Source organism: Mus caroli, chromosome 2 (assembly GCF_900094665.2).
Source record: "Mus caroli chromosome 2, CAROLI_EIJ_v1.1, whole genome shotgun sequence".
Taxonomy (NCBI): domain Eukaryota; kingdom Metazoa; phylum Chordata; class Mammalia; order Rodentia; family Muridae; genus Mus; species Mus caroli.
This window is the reverse complement of record NC_034571.1, coordinates 49,636,281-49,652,326: the sequence shown is the minus strand read 5'-3', so window position 1 is coordinate 49,652,326 and position 16,046 is coordinate 49,636,281. Positions and strand designations below refer to the sequence as shown.

Genomic DNA, 16,046 nt, shown 5'->3' with positions numbered 1-16,046 from the left:
GGAAGAGAGGCCCCTTGGTCTTGCAAACTTTATATGCCCCAGTACAGGGGAACACCAGGGCCAAGAAGTGGGAGTGGGTGGGTAGGGGAGCAGGCGCGAGGTGGGGGGGGGCAGATAGGGGACTTTCAATAAAACATTTGAAATGTAAATGAAGAAAATATTTAATAAAAAAATGAAAAAAGAAGTAGAACAGTAGGAGGGTGGACAGGGTGAGGGTGTGGAGGAATAAAATAAAATATGGAATTTAAAAATTAATTAATTAATTAATTAATTAAAAAAACTCAGCACAGAACCTGAGCCCTTTTCTTCAACAGTGTGATTTGACCAGAACAGAAAAAAAAAAGTGATACTCCCTGTGCTGAACCTCTAGTTCTCCTTGTCAAAATTATTGGTCAGCATGATAAGTAAACTAAGTCTGATATATTGGGCTTTCATGAACCCAAGGTATTAAATCTTCAATTTAACACTCTAGCCTTGTTTCGTTTTGAGCTCTGCTAAGGAAGGATGATAAATCACACTAAGTTGACATATTTACTATTCTAATTTATAATTGAGTAATATCATAAATTACACTGTTCCTGCTGCTAGCCTACAAGTTAATGTGTACCAGAGACTCATCACTCACCATAAGGGAACTTTCTCCCTAAAGGTCAAAAGATTTTTCTCCGTATCTGAGGACCTGTTTAAAGAAGGGACAATGTCTGGAAAATAGGCAAAAGGCTGTTAGCAACTCGCTTTCTAGTCCAGTCACCCTGGAAACATGAATTATTTCTTGAACACGAGTAGCAGAGAAGCAAACTGCAGTCCCAGGAGCAAGGGGCTCCAGTGTTAGATGTGCTATATTTATACTTGATAACCCAGACAAGTTGTTTAACTAATGTTTGTCTCAGTATCCTTTTGGACAGAATAGCAAGGAGGTCAGGAGCATTTAAAGCAAGCCTTGTTCTTGATAAATCCCAACTCCTCTCTGACTATATTCCCTTCCAGATCTCAGCTACCACATCATCCTTCTCCATTCCCATGACTATGACCTCAGGTCCTAATATCATCTTTTAAATCTCATGAGTTTGTCTTGAGATACTGACACTTGATCCTCTTGTCTACCAAATTTCAACCAAAACTTATTGTGAAGACAGTGCCAAAGTTTTATTGAAAGAAAAGGAAAATTTTGTTCACCAGATTAGAGTCCAGAAAATACTCTCCCTCCTCTCCTTTAAATTGCCTATCACATGTGTTTAATATGTTGATTGTTTACCACTGTGACTCTAACCTTTGATCCCAATCTACCTGTTTGCTTTACTTGGTAAACTCACTCTGTGCACCACATAGCTTGTCATGAACTGTGCATGGTGATGCCCCCTTCACTTCTGACATTTGCTAGGCCACTTCTTTGACTAGCCTGATATCATGTCCTACCTCCATCCAGATCTAGGCCAAACACAAATGACAAAATCTTGGAACAAAAGCCCAGCATTAGATATGTTTCCTAGGACCTCCTCATCATGTTCTATTTTTTCTTATTCATACCATTACAGTTTCGTACAGACTTGAAATGGATGCTTAAGTTTAATTGTTTGACACATGTTTATGACATGTTTAATAGTTTCATTTAAAAGTGACCATATACTCTTTCTACAATCTGATAACCACATTTCTTTGAGAGTAATTCTTCTTTCTTCCTCCTATTTCTACCACTGTTTACTGTATCATTAAGGAACATCCCCTAAGTATTAATTGAATTAAATAAAATATAATTGCTAAGCAAAACCCTTAGATTTGCTTTCCAGAGACCAAATCAGGAAAATAAAAGTACAACATTTTAAAAGTCATTCAGGTTCAAACCAAGAGCGTGAATAGAGTAGATCTCCTCTCCAAGGGCCAAGAGAGGGGGACGAACAGTTAAGAACAAAAATTTTTCTCCAGAGAACCTGGGTCTAATTCCCAGTCCCCAAATGGCATCTCACAACCATCTGTGACTCCACTTCTAGAAAATCTGTTGCCCTCTTCTGACTTCCACATGCATCAGGCATGCATATTCATAAACATTAAAAAGTAAAATAACAATTCAAAATTTTTAAATGTGTGTTGGTTGAGACAAATGAACATTAAAAATAAAAGTAAGCTCTTCTACATTTGGAACAATAATCTTTTTAAATACATTTTTAAAATATATCCAATAATGCATTGCTGATTTTGCTTCAAGTGTAAAATACTTGGAGTCAATAATAGCTAAATTTGATCTCCCAAAATGAAGCTTCAGTATGATCATTCAGTCATAAGATGGTGCTGAGAACACCTCACAGCTAAAGGCAATGAAAACAGGAAGATGAGTCAGGAGAAAAACCTCCAAACCTCATTCTAAACTGCTCACCATGACACTGAGAGCAAAGCGGAGTGCAAACAAGATGTGAAGTTAGTCATTTTAACTTGCAAAAGTGAAATAGAAACAAGACGAGGAGCCTCTGAGTTCAGAAAAAAAAAAAAAAGCTGCTTACACGCAAAGGGTTGTTGTTGTTGTTGTTTTGTTGTTTTGGTTTGTTTGTTTTACAAAAAATCATAATCTCCAAGGGAATTGGTTCCTAAGCAGCCCTATCAGCAGTTAATATTTGGCAATTGTTATTACATTTATTTCAGATTAAGTAATACAAGCTCATTACTAAGGAACCTCTACACTTTACAGGCTTTGAGAATAGTGTAGCAGTGGGGGATGGGTAACTGGGGGTAGACACTAGAAGGTCCCAGATGCCAGGGAGGCAAGAGGTTCCCAGGACCCAACAGGGAGGACATTAGACGAAATACCCAACAAAGAGGAGATAGAAACTGTAGAGACCATATTCAATGGATAGCCACAGCCCCCTGGTTGAGGGATGGGGCCACACACCCTCCTCAGAAATATTAATACAGAATTCTTCCTGTCAAAAGGAAATGCAGGGACAAAGAGTGTACCAGAGACTGAAGGAAAGGGCATCCAGAGACTGCCTCACCTAGGGATCCATCCCACCAGCTGACCCCAAACCCAGACACTATTGCTGATGTCAAGAAGTGCTTACTGACAGGAGCCAGGTATTGCTATCACCTGAGAGGCTTGTCAGAGCCTGACCAATACAGATGCAGATGTACACAGTGAAACATCTAACTGAGTGCAGGGTCCCCAATGGAGAAGATTGGGTAAGGATTGTAGAAGCTGAAGGGGTTTGCAATCCCATAGGAAGAACAACAATATCAACTAACCAGATCCCCACAAAGCTCCCAGGGACTAAACCACCAACCAAAGGGAACACATGGGAGGTGGGGGGGACCCATGGATCCAGCAGGATATGTAGCAGAGGATTGCCTTATTGGACATCAATGGGAGGGGTCTCCCTTGGTCATGTGGAGGCTCAATGACCCAGGGTAGGGGAATGAAAGGGCACTGAGGCATAACTAGGTGGGCAGGTGGGGGAGCACCCTCATACAGCCAGGAGGGGAAAGGGGAGGTTGTAGGGTGGCTTGAGGAGGGGAAACTGGAAAAGGAGACAACATTTGAAATGTAAATAAATAAAATAATCAAAAAATCCTATGGCAACATTGTACTACTGTTTCTGTAGCAGGTGATCCATGTACATTTTTGTAAATAAATTCTATGATCCTCACACAATGACAGAGAGACAGAAAGAGACAGACAGACAGAGAGAGACAGACAAACAGACAGAGACAGAGAGACAGAAAGACAGAAAGAATAGTCTTTTCATGCCAAGAAACTGACCTACCAAGGTCTACCATAGAATCTTAGTATCTAGCTTTTAGGCTAAGGACATAAAGAAGCAGTAGAAGAATAAAAGTCTTGATCTGCACTCCCAGAAATGAAAGAGCCAAACTTTCTACTGCACATTTCCCTAATATGAGAATAAATATGACATATCAGAATCCTGATGTTATTCCCCAGGCTACCTGTGTTGTTGAAAATGAAGTGTACACGACAGAGTCCTAATAGTTTCCCTGTGACTGTAACCCTATTTCCATGAATTTGTTACAAAGCACTCCACTGACTGTTCCTCTAAAGTTTTGGCAACCTAAAATTCCAACTATTTTTTTATTTGTTTTTATAAATTTTTCACTTCTTGCTCAAGATAAGAATTTTAGTTCCATTAGCACATCAAAATTGTCACCTTGTACCTCTAAAAGAGCTCATGAACTTATTTTTTACCTTAGGTTGGTAGCTAACACAGAATTTTACAACACAAACACACACACACACACACACACACTATACGTGATGATTTTTGTTTTCTACCAAAGCTATAATGAAAATTTTGCTGTTTATGAAAAAGACTGAAATTCAATATATTTGATCATTTCAATGAAGAGTGTTCATTGAATAGCTGTATTGTATCCCTTATATTGTGTGATTATCAATTATGGTGTTTTATTAATAAATATACTTGAATTGAAAATTCCAACTAGCTGAGCACTAAATAAACAACACCTAGCACCTACCCAGCATCCATGTGTCTATATAGCAAACATCAGTTAAACATGAAAGACACAGTTATTGCTCTTACCTTCATTAAAAATGACATTATGGATTTTTTTCATTGTCTAATAGCTAGTAAATGAGGAATCCAAGATTTAAAGCCAATTTTTCTTAATCTATTAACTAGATTCTAAAGTACCTACTCATGATACCTCATTTTTTACAGAATTATATTAGGAAAAAATGCATAAACATCAGCACTCCCACTATTAAATTCCTATTTTTTTTCTTCAAAAGCCTACTCCAAAGCTGTCACTCACATCATACTCCTTAACTAAACCAGATAGTTAAGTAGGTAATTGCTATGGTCCCTAGAGTCTCTACCGTACATTAAAATAGTCAGTTATGGTTAGTCTCTTGTAATATTTATTTTGTTTGCTGTACCTTACATAGGTTAGGCAAGTATCCTACCTCTGGCCTATACCCCAACATAAGTTCTGTAAGGTTTGTCTGATTTAATGAATGAATACTTGAGAACTTCAATATTCTAACTTTATTTTATCAAGTAAAATTTTAACTTTCTTTCATGAACTTTCATTTTTATTATACCTCAAAACAGTCTAATTTGAGAGTGAAACATCACTCAACATAAATAAAAACAATGACATAATAAATAAGACCAACAGGTGAAAAACCAACAGCAGGAAAACCATTTTCAGCCCTCTGTTTACACAAATCCAAAACTCCCATTCACAATCAGAATATGATGAACTCTTTTTTTTTAATTAGGTATTTTCTTCATTTGCATTTCAAGCCCTCCATATCCCCTCCCCCAACCCCCTACCCACCCACTCCCATTTCTTGGACCTGGCGTTCCCTTGTACTGAGGCATATAAAGTTTGCACAACCAATCGGCCTCCCTTTCCACTGATGACCAAATAGGCTATCTTCTGATACATATGCAGCTAGAGACACAAGCTCTGGGAGGGTACTGGTTAGTTCATAATGTTGTTCCACCTATAGGGTTGCAGATCCCTTTAGCTCCTTGGGTACTTTCTTTAGCTCCTCCATTGGGGGCCCTGTGATCTATCCAATAGCTGACTGTGAGCATCCACTTCTGTATTTGTTAGGCCCCGGCATAGTCTCACAAGAGACAGCTATATCAGGGTCCTTTCAGCAAAATCTTGCTAGTGTATGCAATGGTGTCAGTGTTTGGAGGCTGATTGTGGGATGGATTCCCGGATATGGCAGTCTCTAGATGGCCCATCCTTTCGTCTCAGCTCCAAACTTTGTCTCTGTAACTCCTTCCATGGGTGTTTTGTTCCCAGTTCTAAGAAAGGGCAAAGTGTCCACACTTTGGTTTTCGTTCTTCTTGAGTTTCATGTGTTTCACAAATTGTATTTTATATCTTGGGTATTCTAAGTATCTGGGCTAATATCAGTGAGTACATAGCATGTGAGTTCTTTTGTGATTCAGTTACCTCACTCAGGATGATGCCCTCCAGGTCCATCCATTTGCCTAGGAATTTCATAAATTCATTCTTTTAAATAGCTGAGTAGCACTCCATTGTGTAAATGTACCACATTTTCTGTATCCATTCCTCTGTTGAGGAGCATCTGGGTTCCAGATGAACTCTTAATATGCAGGCTCTTACACAGAAACTATTGGTGGAAACAAATGTCTTTTTTGAAAACTTAAAGTCATCACTTTGAAGAAACATTGAGCAAACCATTAAGGAGAAGAATGAAAGGTAATGTTTATATATAAAGTACAAGATAGATAGATAGATAGATAGATAGATAGATAGATAGATAGATAGATAGATAGAATATTTTTTAACAAAATAGATATTGGAACCTGGCTAATATCACTAAACACCCCCTTTATTCTGTCAACTAAGTTAAGAATAACATATATGGAAACTTTTCCTGCTCCTGGGGTGCCTCATCCTGCCTTGATATGAGGGTTTATGCCAAGGTTTCTTGTATCTTGTTATGCTGTGTTCAGTAGGTATCCCTGGTAAGCCTGATCTTTTCTTAAGAGAAACAGAAGGAGTGGATCTCAAAAAGAGAGTTGCAGCAGGGACAGGGAGAAGTAGAAGGAACGGGAGCTGCGTTGGGGATGTATTGAAAGCAAATTAATAATTAATTAATTAATTAACATGCCACTGACATAGTAAATCAGAATGATATAAGTGAATAACTACAACAATAATGAAATCAGTAACTAGAAAACTTGAAACTGTACAACTTAATTCAGACTCACAAATACCCCATTTCCTAGCTTTATACACATTCTCTCTCTAATCCTAAATGTCAAGAACTTGACAGAAAAAAATGCTTTTTTCTGAATGACTGACAAAAATTTCATGTGACTATAAGTGACTGAAAAACAAAATTACGGATCACTTACTGTATATGGTGTTTGACTGTTTCAAAATGATTTGAAAATATCCATCTTCAAAAGACTCCTAAAAATATGTCTGTGAAGGAATAAAAATGCAAAATATAAGAAATTGACAATGTCACCAAAGAAATGGTAAAGGTCTACAAACAAGCAATACATAATTTCATACTACGAAATACTTTTGCAAAAGACATGTTATATAGCTAGCAAGTAGGAAGGCTAGTGAACAGAAATATTTCCATCTATATGTGAACATTTTAAATAACTGTCAAAGATACTTATAAAATACAAGAACACAGCACTCAAACTCCAGAATAACTTTTGAGTACAATTTTTATACAAAATATTAATAAAATCACATCAAAGCAACTCAAAACTATAGTACACTTCTAAGAAAATTTAGGTAGATGTTTAAGGTAGTTATTTAAATCACACAAAATTTTTAAATGCACTTTTGTCTAAATATGAAAATAACTGAATTAGAAGTGAATTCTGCTTGAATTATCCAGAAAATTGCACCAATTCACGCTGTAATTGCATTTCAATTCTAACTGAAATCATTTACTGAGAAAAATGCTTGCACACCTCACAAAAATACACCCACAGATGGTTTCTGCTTTCTGCAATGTCAACATGAGTCGAAGAAGAAAGTGATTTAGTCAGGCTGTATTAATTAATTTGTTTTAAAGGATTATTATTAAAAGGACACAATAACATTGAAGCCAGAGATATTTCTATTTACGTAAGCTTTATAATGAGTATATGTTTGTTAAAGAGTTATTCAAAAGAAACAAACCACAAACTAATGAAAATTATATTAAGCCTTTAAAAAACCGTGTTATTTCAGACTGATCAAGCTCACTGTAGTTATAACTACCATGATTAGCAAGCTTCTTTAGGGGAATGTTAATTTCAAAGAGGAGTGGAATCTCTGACATTTATAAAATGTGTCATAATATAAGGGGTCTTTTGTTTTCTAGAGCATAGAAAAGAGACCAGGATGGGACTTGTTTCTATCTGGCCCATGAACAGATGATTTTGCTTCACTTAACTTATAGCTTACCAACAAGAGGAAAGCTATATAGAATCATCAGGACTGAAGATAAATGAAAAGAATAAACCTAGAAATACTCAATAAACAAGGTATTTCTTTTTCAGAGTTCTTAAAACTTAACAGAATAAGTAAATTTGTCTTCAGTTAAACTTTAAATAAAATAAGCTATAATAAAAAGCATATTACTATATTAGTGTGCCTACTAAGTAAATGCACATTAAGGGAGCCTGAGTTAAACAAAAATCATGTGGTTTCTCAACTAGACAGGTTAGTAGGAGGTGATCAATGCCTCACAACTAACCCTTCTAGAAATATTCAATAAACTAGGTTTTACATTTTCAGAGTTCTTAGAACTTAACAGAATATATATATATATATATATATATATATATATATATATATATATATATATATAGTCATATTCATGTTCCTCCTTCAGGAATTATTCTCCCTGCCAAGGTTAATGACTCCATAGTCATCAGCAGAAGTAGAAGATAGAGTGTTTCTGATGGATCACCAAAATGGTAGAATGATGTGGCCTTCAGGATAGCTCTTAAGGCTGTGGGAAAGAACTCTGAAAACATGAATTAAAAAAAAAAATGTAATTTCTCAACTCCACAACTATAAGGATGCAATATGAATTATATAAGGGGTATTCACAGTCTTTTAAAAAAAAGGCAACTGCATTATGAGCCTGGATGTCAAAAACATATTACAGAAGGAGATAAAGAGTTTTGGGGAGTGGCAATCATAAGGCAAGATTCCACCCAGCTAAATAAATTGTTTGACCTTACAAAGGCAGGCAATCTCTGAATTCATTTATAATATTTTTTAAAAGTATACTTGTTATTTCTCTCTGTGAGTCAAGGGGCTGGGATCAAGGAATGCTAATATGTGGGATAATCAAAAGGGAACCTGGAGTAAATGAATGAAATGATATGTAAATAAAAGACTTGGCCGGGCGTGGCAGTGCACTCCTTTAATCCCAGCACTCAGGAGGCAGAAATAGGAAGATTTCTGAGTTCCAGGCTAGCCTGGTCTACAAAGTGAGTTCCAGGACTGCCAGGGCTATACTGAGAAACCCTATCTCAAAAAAAAAAAGATTAATAAATAATAAATAAATAAATAAATAAATAAATAAATAAAAATAAAACACTTGGCTTTGGTCTGCAAGAACTGAGCAATCTTGATGAGCTGTTTAGAGATCTAGACAGAAAGCTGCCTAGAGTAGAACACAGGTTGCCAGCATGTACACCACACTTGACTTCTAGTAATTCTTTTACCCTTTCTGAATACCACTTCTTCAGGACCCCCTACCAAGCCAAGGATGGTCCTTGGCATATCATGCTACATGACTTCAAAAATACCTCAAGGCTGCACCAATCAAAACAGCATAAATGACACAAAGGCTAATGGAACAGAATAGCGAGCCTAGGAGTAAGCCCTTACATCAAACAGCAAAGGGGCAAATTAGGGATACCACCACTTGTCCAAAAATTGGTCATGAGAAAATAGCATCACACACAAAACAATGAAACTAGAACTCCATGTTATAAAAGTCAAGTGGATGCTCACAGTCATCTATAGGATGGATCACAGGACCCCCAATGGAGGAGTTAGAGAAAGTACCCAGGGAGCTAAAGGGGTCTGCAACCCTATAGGTGGAACAACAATATGAACTAAACAGTACCCCCCAGAGCTCCTGTTTCTAGCTGCATATGTATCAGAAAATGGCCTAGTCGGCCATCATTGGAAAGAGAGGCCCATCGGTTTTGCAAACTTTATATGCCTCAGTACAGGGGAATGCCATGGCCAAGAAGTGGGAGTGGGTGGGTAGGGAAGTGGGGGGAAGGTATGGGGGACTTTTGGGATAGCTTTGGAAATGTAAATGAAGAAATACCTAATTAAAAAAAGTAAAAAAAAAAAAAAAAAAAAAAAAAAAAAGATTAACTACAATCTTAAAAGTAAAACTAGAGTTGGTAAAGATCTTTCACATAGAGGGCTTATTAATATCCAATATATATAAAGAACTTAAGAAGGTAGACTGCAGAGTGTTTTGGATAGCCCTGGGGCTAATTATATTTGATGTTAATTCAGTTCTCCTGTGAGGGATTGTGAACAGGAATGAGTCACCACTCAGGTGATTTCCTGTAACCCTGCTTCCCATCTTAATTTGTAAAATAAAGGAGAGCTGATGATTGGGCAGATAAAGGGAAGGTGGAGTGGAAGGTAGAGCTACAGAAGAAGGAGGTTTGGGAGAGAGAGGATGCAGAGAAGGAGGAAGAAGAAGAAAAGTGGAGCAAAAAACATATGGCCTGGAGAAACCACAAGTTATAAGGGGTTTCATAGATAAGAGAAGATGGTAGTATAGCTGTAGATCTGCCCAGTCTAGGCGCCTACCATGTATTCATATTAATTGAGTTGTGTTTTTATTGCTGGGGCATATTTGCGTTGGAAATTTACAACAGCAGAGAACCAAATAATCCTATTAAAAATGGCGTACAGAGCTAAACAAAGACTTGAAACTGAGGAATTTCGAATAGCAGAGAAGAACCTAAAGTAATCTTCAACATTCTTAGTCATCAGGGAAATGAAAATCAAAAAGACTCTAAGATTCCACTTTGTACCAGTCAGAATGGCTAAAATCAAAAACTCAGTTGAGAGCAGATGCTGGAGAGGTTATAGAGAAAGTGGATCACTCCTCCGTTGCTGGTGGGATTGCAAGCTCGTACAACCATGCTGGAAATCAGCCTGACAGTTCCTCGGAAAATTGAAAATTTTACTACCTGAGGACCCAGCTCTACCACTCCTGGGCATATACTCAGAAGATGCTTCAACATGTAATAAGGACACATGCTCCACTATGTTCATAGCAGCCTTATTTATAATAGCCAGAAGCTGGAAACAACTCAGATGTCCCTCAGCAGAGGAATGGATACAGAAATTATAGTACATTTATACAATGGAATACTACACAGCCATTAAAAATCAATGACTTCATGAAATTCACAAGCAAATGGATAGAACTAGAAAATATCATCCTGAGTGAGTTAACAAGGTCACAAAAGAACACACATAGTATCTACTCACTGATAAGTGGATATTAGGAAAAAAGCTTGGAATACCCATGATACAATTCACAGAACAAATGAAGCTAAGGAAGGAAGTTCAAAGTGTGGATGCTTCAGTTCTATTTAGAAGGTAAAACAAAATAATCAGGGAAGGTAGAGGGTAGGAGGAACTTGGAAGGAAGAAAGGAGGGGGAGAGAAAAAAAGGTGGGACAGGATCAGGTGTTGGTGGAGAGAGAGGTGTGGGGGGGAATGTGTCAGCATCTGAACACAGGTGTGTAGCAATGGGGGATTGGGATCTGTGTGTAGCCACAAGAAAGTTCCAGATGCCAGGCAAGAACGAGTCTCCCAGGACTCAACCAGGCTGACATTAGCTGAAATACACAACAAACGGGAGAGAGAATCTGTAGAGACTATATCCAGAGATTAGGCATGGTCCTAGGTTGAGGGATGGGACCAGCCACCCTTCTCAAAAATTTAACCCAGAATTGTTCTTCTCTAAAGGAAATACAGGGACAAAGAGTTGAGCAAAGACTGAAGGAAAGAGCATCCACAGACTGTCTTACCTGGGGATGTATCCCATATGCAGGCACCAAACCCATTCACTATTTCTGATGCCAAGAAGTACTTACTGACAGGAGTCTTATATTGATGTCTCCGGAGAGGCTCTTCAATAAGAGCCTTACTGATACAGATTCGGATGCTTGCAGACAACGATCAGACTAACACATGGTCCCCAATGGAAGAGGTAGGGAAATGACTAAAGGAGCTGAAGGGGGTTGCAACCCCATAGGAAGAACAACAATATCAACCAACTAGATGCCCCAGAACTCCCAGGGACTAAACCACCAACCAAAGAATATACGTGGAGGGACCCAGGCCTCTAGCTGCATATGTAGGAGACGGTGCCTTTTTCTGGCATCAATGGAAGGGGAAGCCCTTAGTCCTGTTAAGGCTTGATGCTCCAGCACAGGGAAATGCTAGGGCAGTGAGACAGGAGTGGGTGGGTGGGTGCGTGGGTGGGTGGGGGAGCACACTCATAGAAGTAGGTGGGAAGGGGTGGAATAGGGGCTTTTTGGAGGGGAAACTGGGAAGGAGATAACATTTGAAATGTAAATAAATAAAAGAACCGATTTTTTTAAAAAGTAAAACTAGAAAGTACAAATGCAACAGAAGAACGGATAGGAAGAAAAATGTGTCAACACATTGAAAAGAGCAAGTATTTGTTGGACAAAAACCACAAAGGTATAAATAAAATAAAAGTGACAATAAACAAATAAGAGAGCATGCAACTTAAAACCCTCTACATAACAAAGGAAAATCAGCAGACACAGGATTTAAAAAGATATCTGCAAAATGCACATCAGGTGAGAAGCTGATACTCACTATATACAAAGATTTCTAAAAACTCAAGGTGCAGATAGGTTTAAACAAATATTTATGAAAATTCGTAAATATGTTAAAAATAATTCAAGATCACAAGTCACCAGAAAAAATACATATCAAAGTCAAGTGATACTAACTCACTCTAGAAAGTATAGCTGTTATCAAAAAGACTATAAGAAAGAATGTCGGAAAGAATACAGAAAAATGATAGCTCTACCCAGTTTGGCGGAAATGGCAATTAGTATACTTACTATAGAACACAAAAAATTCAAAATACACCCACCAAATTATACAGCAATGTTATTCCTGTGGAAATGCCATCAGTCTGTTAAAGAAACATTCACTACCCATGTTCATTGCAGCCCTATTCACACAGTCACAATATGGGGGAAGGAGGGACTAGAAATTATCAACAAATCTTGTAAAGAAAATGCCATACAATTAAACCATAAAGAAAATGGAATCTATGGTTTTCAAAATGTTGACATTTTGTGTTCCTTTTGTGCACGGTTTCCATGACACAGCCAACAACAGGACAACAAAGAGGAGTCCCAGTGAGGATCAAGTATGGATGGTGTAGTAGAGGTCTTGAACCAGACCAGTGATTTATTGCAAGGAGAAAAAAAGTATTGACAAAGGGGTATACTGTGGGAAATATTGTGACAATAAATCTTCCACAATGAGATGTTTTCTATGATTTGTTTTGCTTGGTTACTTTGGATGTGTGTGTGTGTGTGTGTGTGTGTGTGTGTGTGTGTGTGTGTGTGTATTGTTTCTCATTTTCATTTGGGGAGAGATTACAAGTGAAAAGCATGGATATGAAGGGACAGGGATGGGATATATGATGTGTAACTCATAAAGAATAAGAAGTTTAAAAACAAGATTCTTCACAAGTAAATTAAAAATAAATATTTGTGAGGCTGGGCTCAGAGCACATGCAATACATTTCCCTCTCTGCTTCTCTTGTGTAAAACATTTTCTATATTCACCTAGTTCCTATTTTTCCAAACACTGTTGGAAAGCCTTGCCCCTGGTTTAAGTCCTTTCTTGCCAATACCCACTAGTGCGCTGTGATTTACAGCTGGAGTTTGTGCCTTCCCTTAACCTTGTATGCTTGCATCACTTACAGAAACAACTCCTTAGAATACTGTCATTTACAGCACGCCCCAGTTCAGGTGCTCAAACATTAGCTTAATCTGTATACATATTTTAAACATCTGTGGGTTTGAAGTGTGATTCATTTCAATACATATTTGATAATTTTAAATTTTCACTGTTTTTTATATTTTATTTGAGCAGGGTATGTGCCATGGTACACCTGACATGGACAGACAGGAGTTGCTTCTTCCCTCCCATCACCAGCTTTCCTATCTTGATGCATGTGCCATATAATAATTATAAAGGAAAAAGTTCAATTTAATTCAATGAACTAGACCAAGGGAATGCTGAATACTAAAGGGAAGATCAAAAACGTTTGCCTACTTTATGGTATACTGCAAAGCTTTAGAAATACAAACATATTTTTCACAAATCTTAATATATAAAGGCCTGAAATCCCACATTACACTATCCCAGAATTGGGTCTTAGTATAATTATGGTTTAAAAATACTAATGAAATGTGTGACTTTGAGACCTTTTTCACATTGTTTTCCATATGAAACAAAACAAAGCAAGCAAACAAACAAAAAACCCACACATGTGGAATTTAAGGTGACAATTGAAACAGAAATGTTCAGAGAATAAGTAATTTAGAAAAGACATGAGGGCAACCACAGAATACAGCCACTAGCTTCAGCAGTATCACACAGGGTAAACCTGGAAAACACATGGTAATCAAAAAATAATTATTATTTGAAAGATTAAAATTAAAAAAACATATGAGTGGATGATAAATGAACACAGCAAACTCTTCCTCTCAGTTGAATGTCCCTTAAATAAATGGAGGTAAGAAGGATTTATAAAACCAAGTATTAAGCAAACATAATACTGGGGAGAAAACACCTATGTTTCTTCTAGGGGTTACCTTTCAGAAGTCTGGAAGCATCTACCCACAAATTAGCTATTAATTATAACAGGGAAGATTTCATGTACAATGGAAAAACTTGGCAGAGACTTTCTTACCTAATTGTCAAGAACATCAATGATGGGGCACATACACAGGATGTACTTAAGAAACACTCAACACTTCTTTGCATGTGCATGCCAAAACGCATAAACTGAATTGGTCATTAAGAACCGTCAAGAAAACGCAACTGAAGGACTTTGTCCAAAATATCTGTCTCGACCTTTCAAACACCAAAGTAATTAAAAACTGTTGAAATGTTTAAGATTAAAATACATTTAAAGGGAAGAAACAAATGCTTCTCTAATTGAAGCTAAATATTGTGAGACGAAAAAGTACACCAATGATGCAAAATGTCTTAGCTTTAATAATTGGGATTTGACTGTGTGTACAGAATTTCCTTATTATTAGGAAACACACAAATACTTTGATGTAGGCAAAAAAAAAGCATGTAGTGTCTCTATAGATGCAATAAGAGAGAGAGCATAAAGCAAAGGGCCTAGATCAACTGCTGAGTGTAGCAAAGGTACTCAGAGTTCAAGTACACTCATTATAACTTTAAAACTAGCCATGAAATTAGGTGGCAAAGTGTTGTCCTCTGGATCTATCATGGAAGTAGTTACCTGCACAAGACTGGAACAGGGTCAAGACAGTTAAATATCACACCATGGAGACGGGAAGGGCTCCTTAGACACGGCTAAGAGCACATTAATGTTTAAAATCTGCCAATATAGAGAGAGTCACTTTTCTTTGGAGGTGGTCACTGGTAGATTGCGCATTCTTTAGGGGCAGGTAATGCCTGTTTAAAAGTGCTACTTAGATTTGGTGTGTTACAACAAAAGAGAAAAAACAGGAGTAGGAAAAGGAAAGTGGCAAAAACAAAAATAAAGAAACAAAAACCAAACAATAACAACAAAACAATTAAATTGGGAGAGTGTTGTGTGTCCAGAGAGTCCTAGAGAAGTTGTAATGGGTAAGTGAGAGTGATTGTTACCAGGATACATGGTACCCATATATGAAATGGGAAAGAGTTAAATAAAATAAACAAATGTAGCTAAGCAGGGGGCTGGTGAGATAGCTCAGTGAGTAAAAGCTTTTGCCTAACCACCTGACTTTGAGGCCCAGACCCACATCATGAAACAAACTAATTTCTGCATGAACTTCTCTGTCTGCCATGTTCTTGCTATGGTCTGTACATGTGTGTGAACATACATACAAATTAATAAAATGAATAAATAAATGTAATTTATAAAATTAAAATATTGAGCCAATGTTTTGTCAATTACTAGGGCAATCAGAAACACTTAGTGTTTGGTTCCTGGACTCCAGCGAACTAAAGAACTTAGTCTGCACAGGTGAGAGTGTTCACCACAGAGGCAGACAGCTTCTGGGACAGGCGGGAGCCACAGAGCCACTGAGGCAGCACCCTTTTGGGGCTGCAGACATCTGGCACCCTCCCAGCTGGAGTACAGTGGTCCGCCCTGCATGGGAGCCCTCTTCCTCAGTAGCAGGGAGCTCCATCTTGGATCCGGGACTCCGCCGAACTTAGGAACTTAGTCTGCACAGGTGAGAGTGTGCACCACAGAAGCTGACAGCTTCTGTGACCTGCCAAAGC

At 37.7% G+C, this 16,046-nt stretch overlaps 1 protein-coding gene across 4 annotated transcripts in view; it reads right to left on the bottom strand.

The window, feature by feature from the left end:
• Window positions 1-16,046, bottom strand: part of Galnt13 (polypeptide N-acetylgalactosaminyltransferase 13) — a 617,871-nt gene that overhangs the window by 568,828 nt on the left and 32,997 nt on the right. For all 4 annotated transcript variants that reach the window (XM_021153165.2, XM_029474531.1, XM_029474530.1 and 1 more), the window contains exon 2: window positions 6,866-6,935. The gene's annotated coding sequence lies outside the window, so the exon portion shown is untranslated. The remainder of the gene's footprint in view (window positions 1-6,865; window positions 6,936-16,046) is intronic.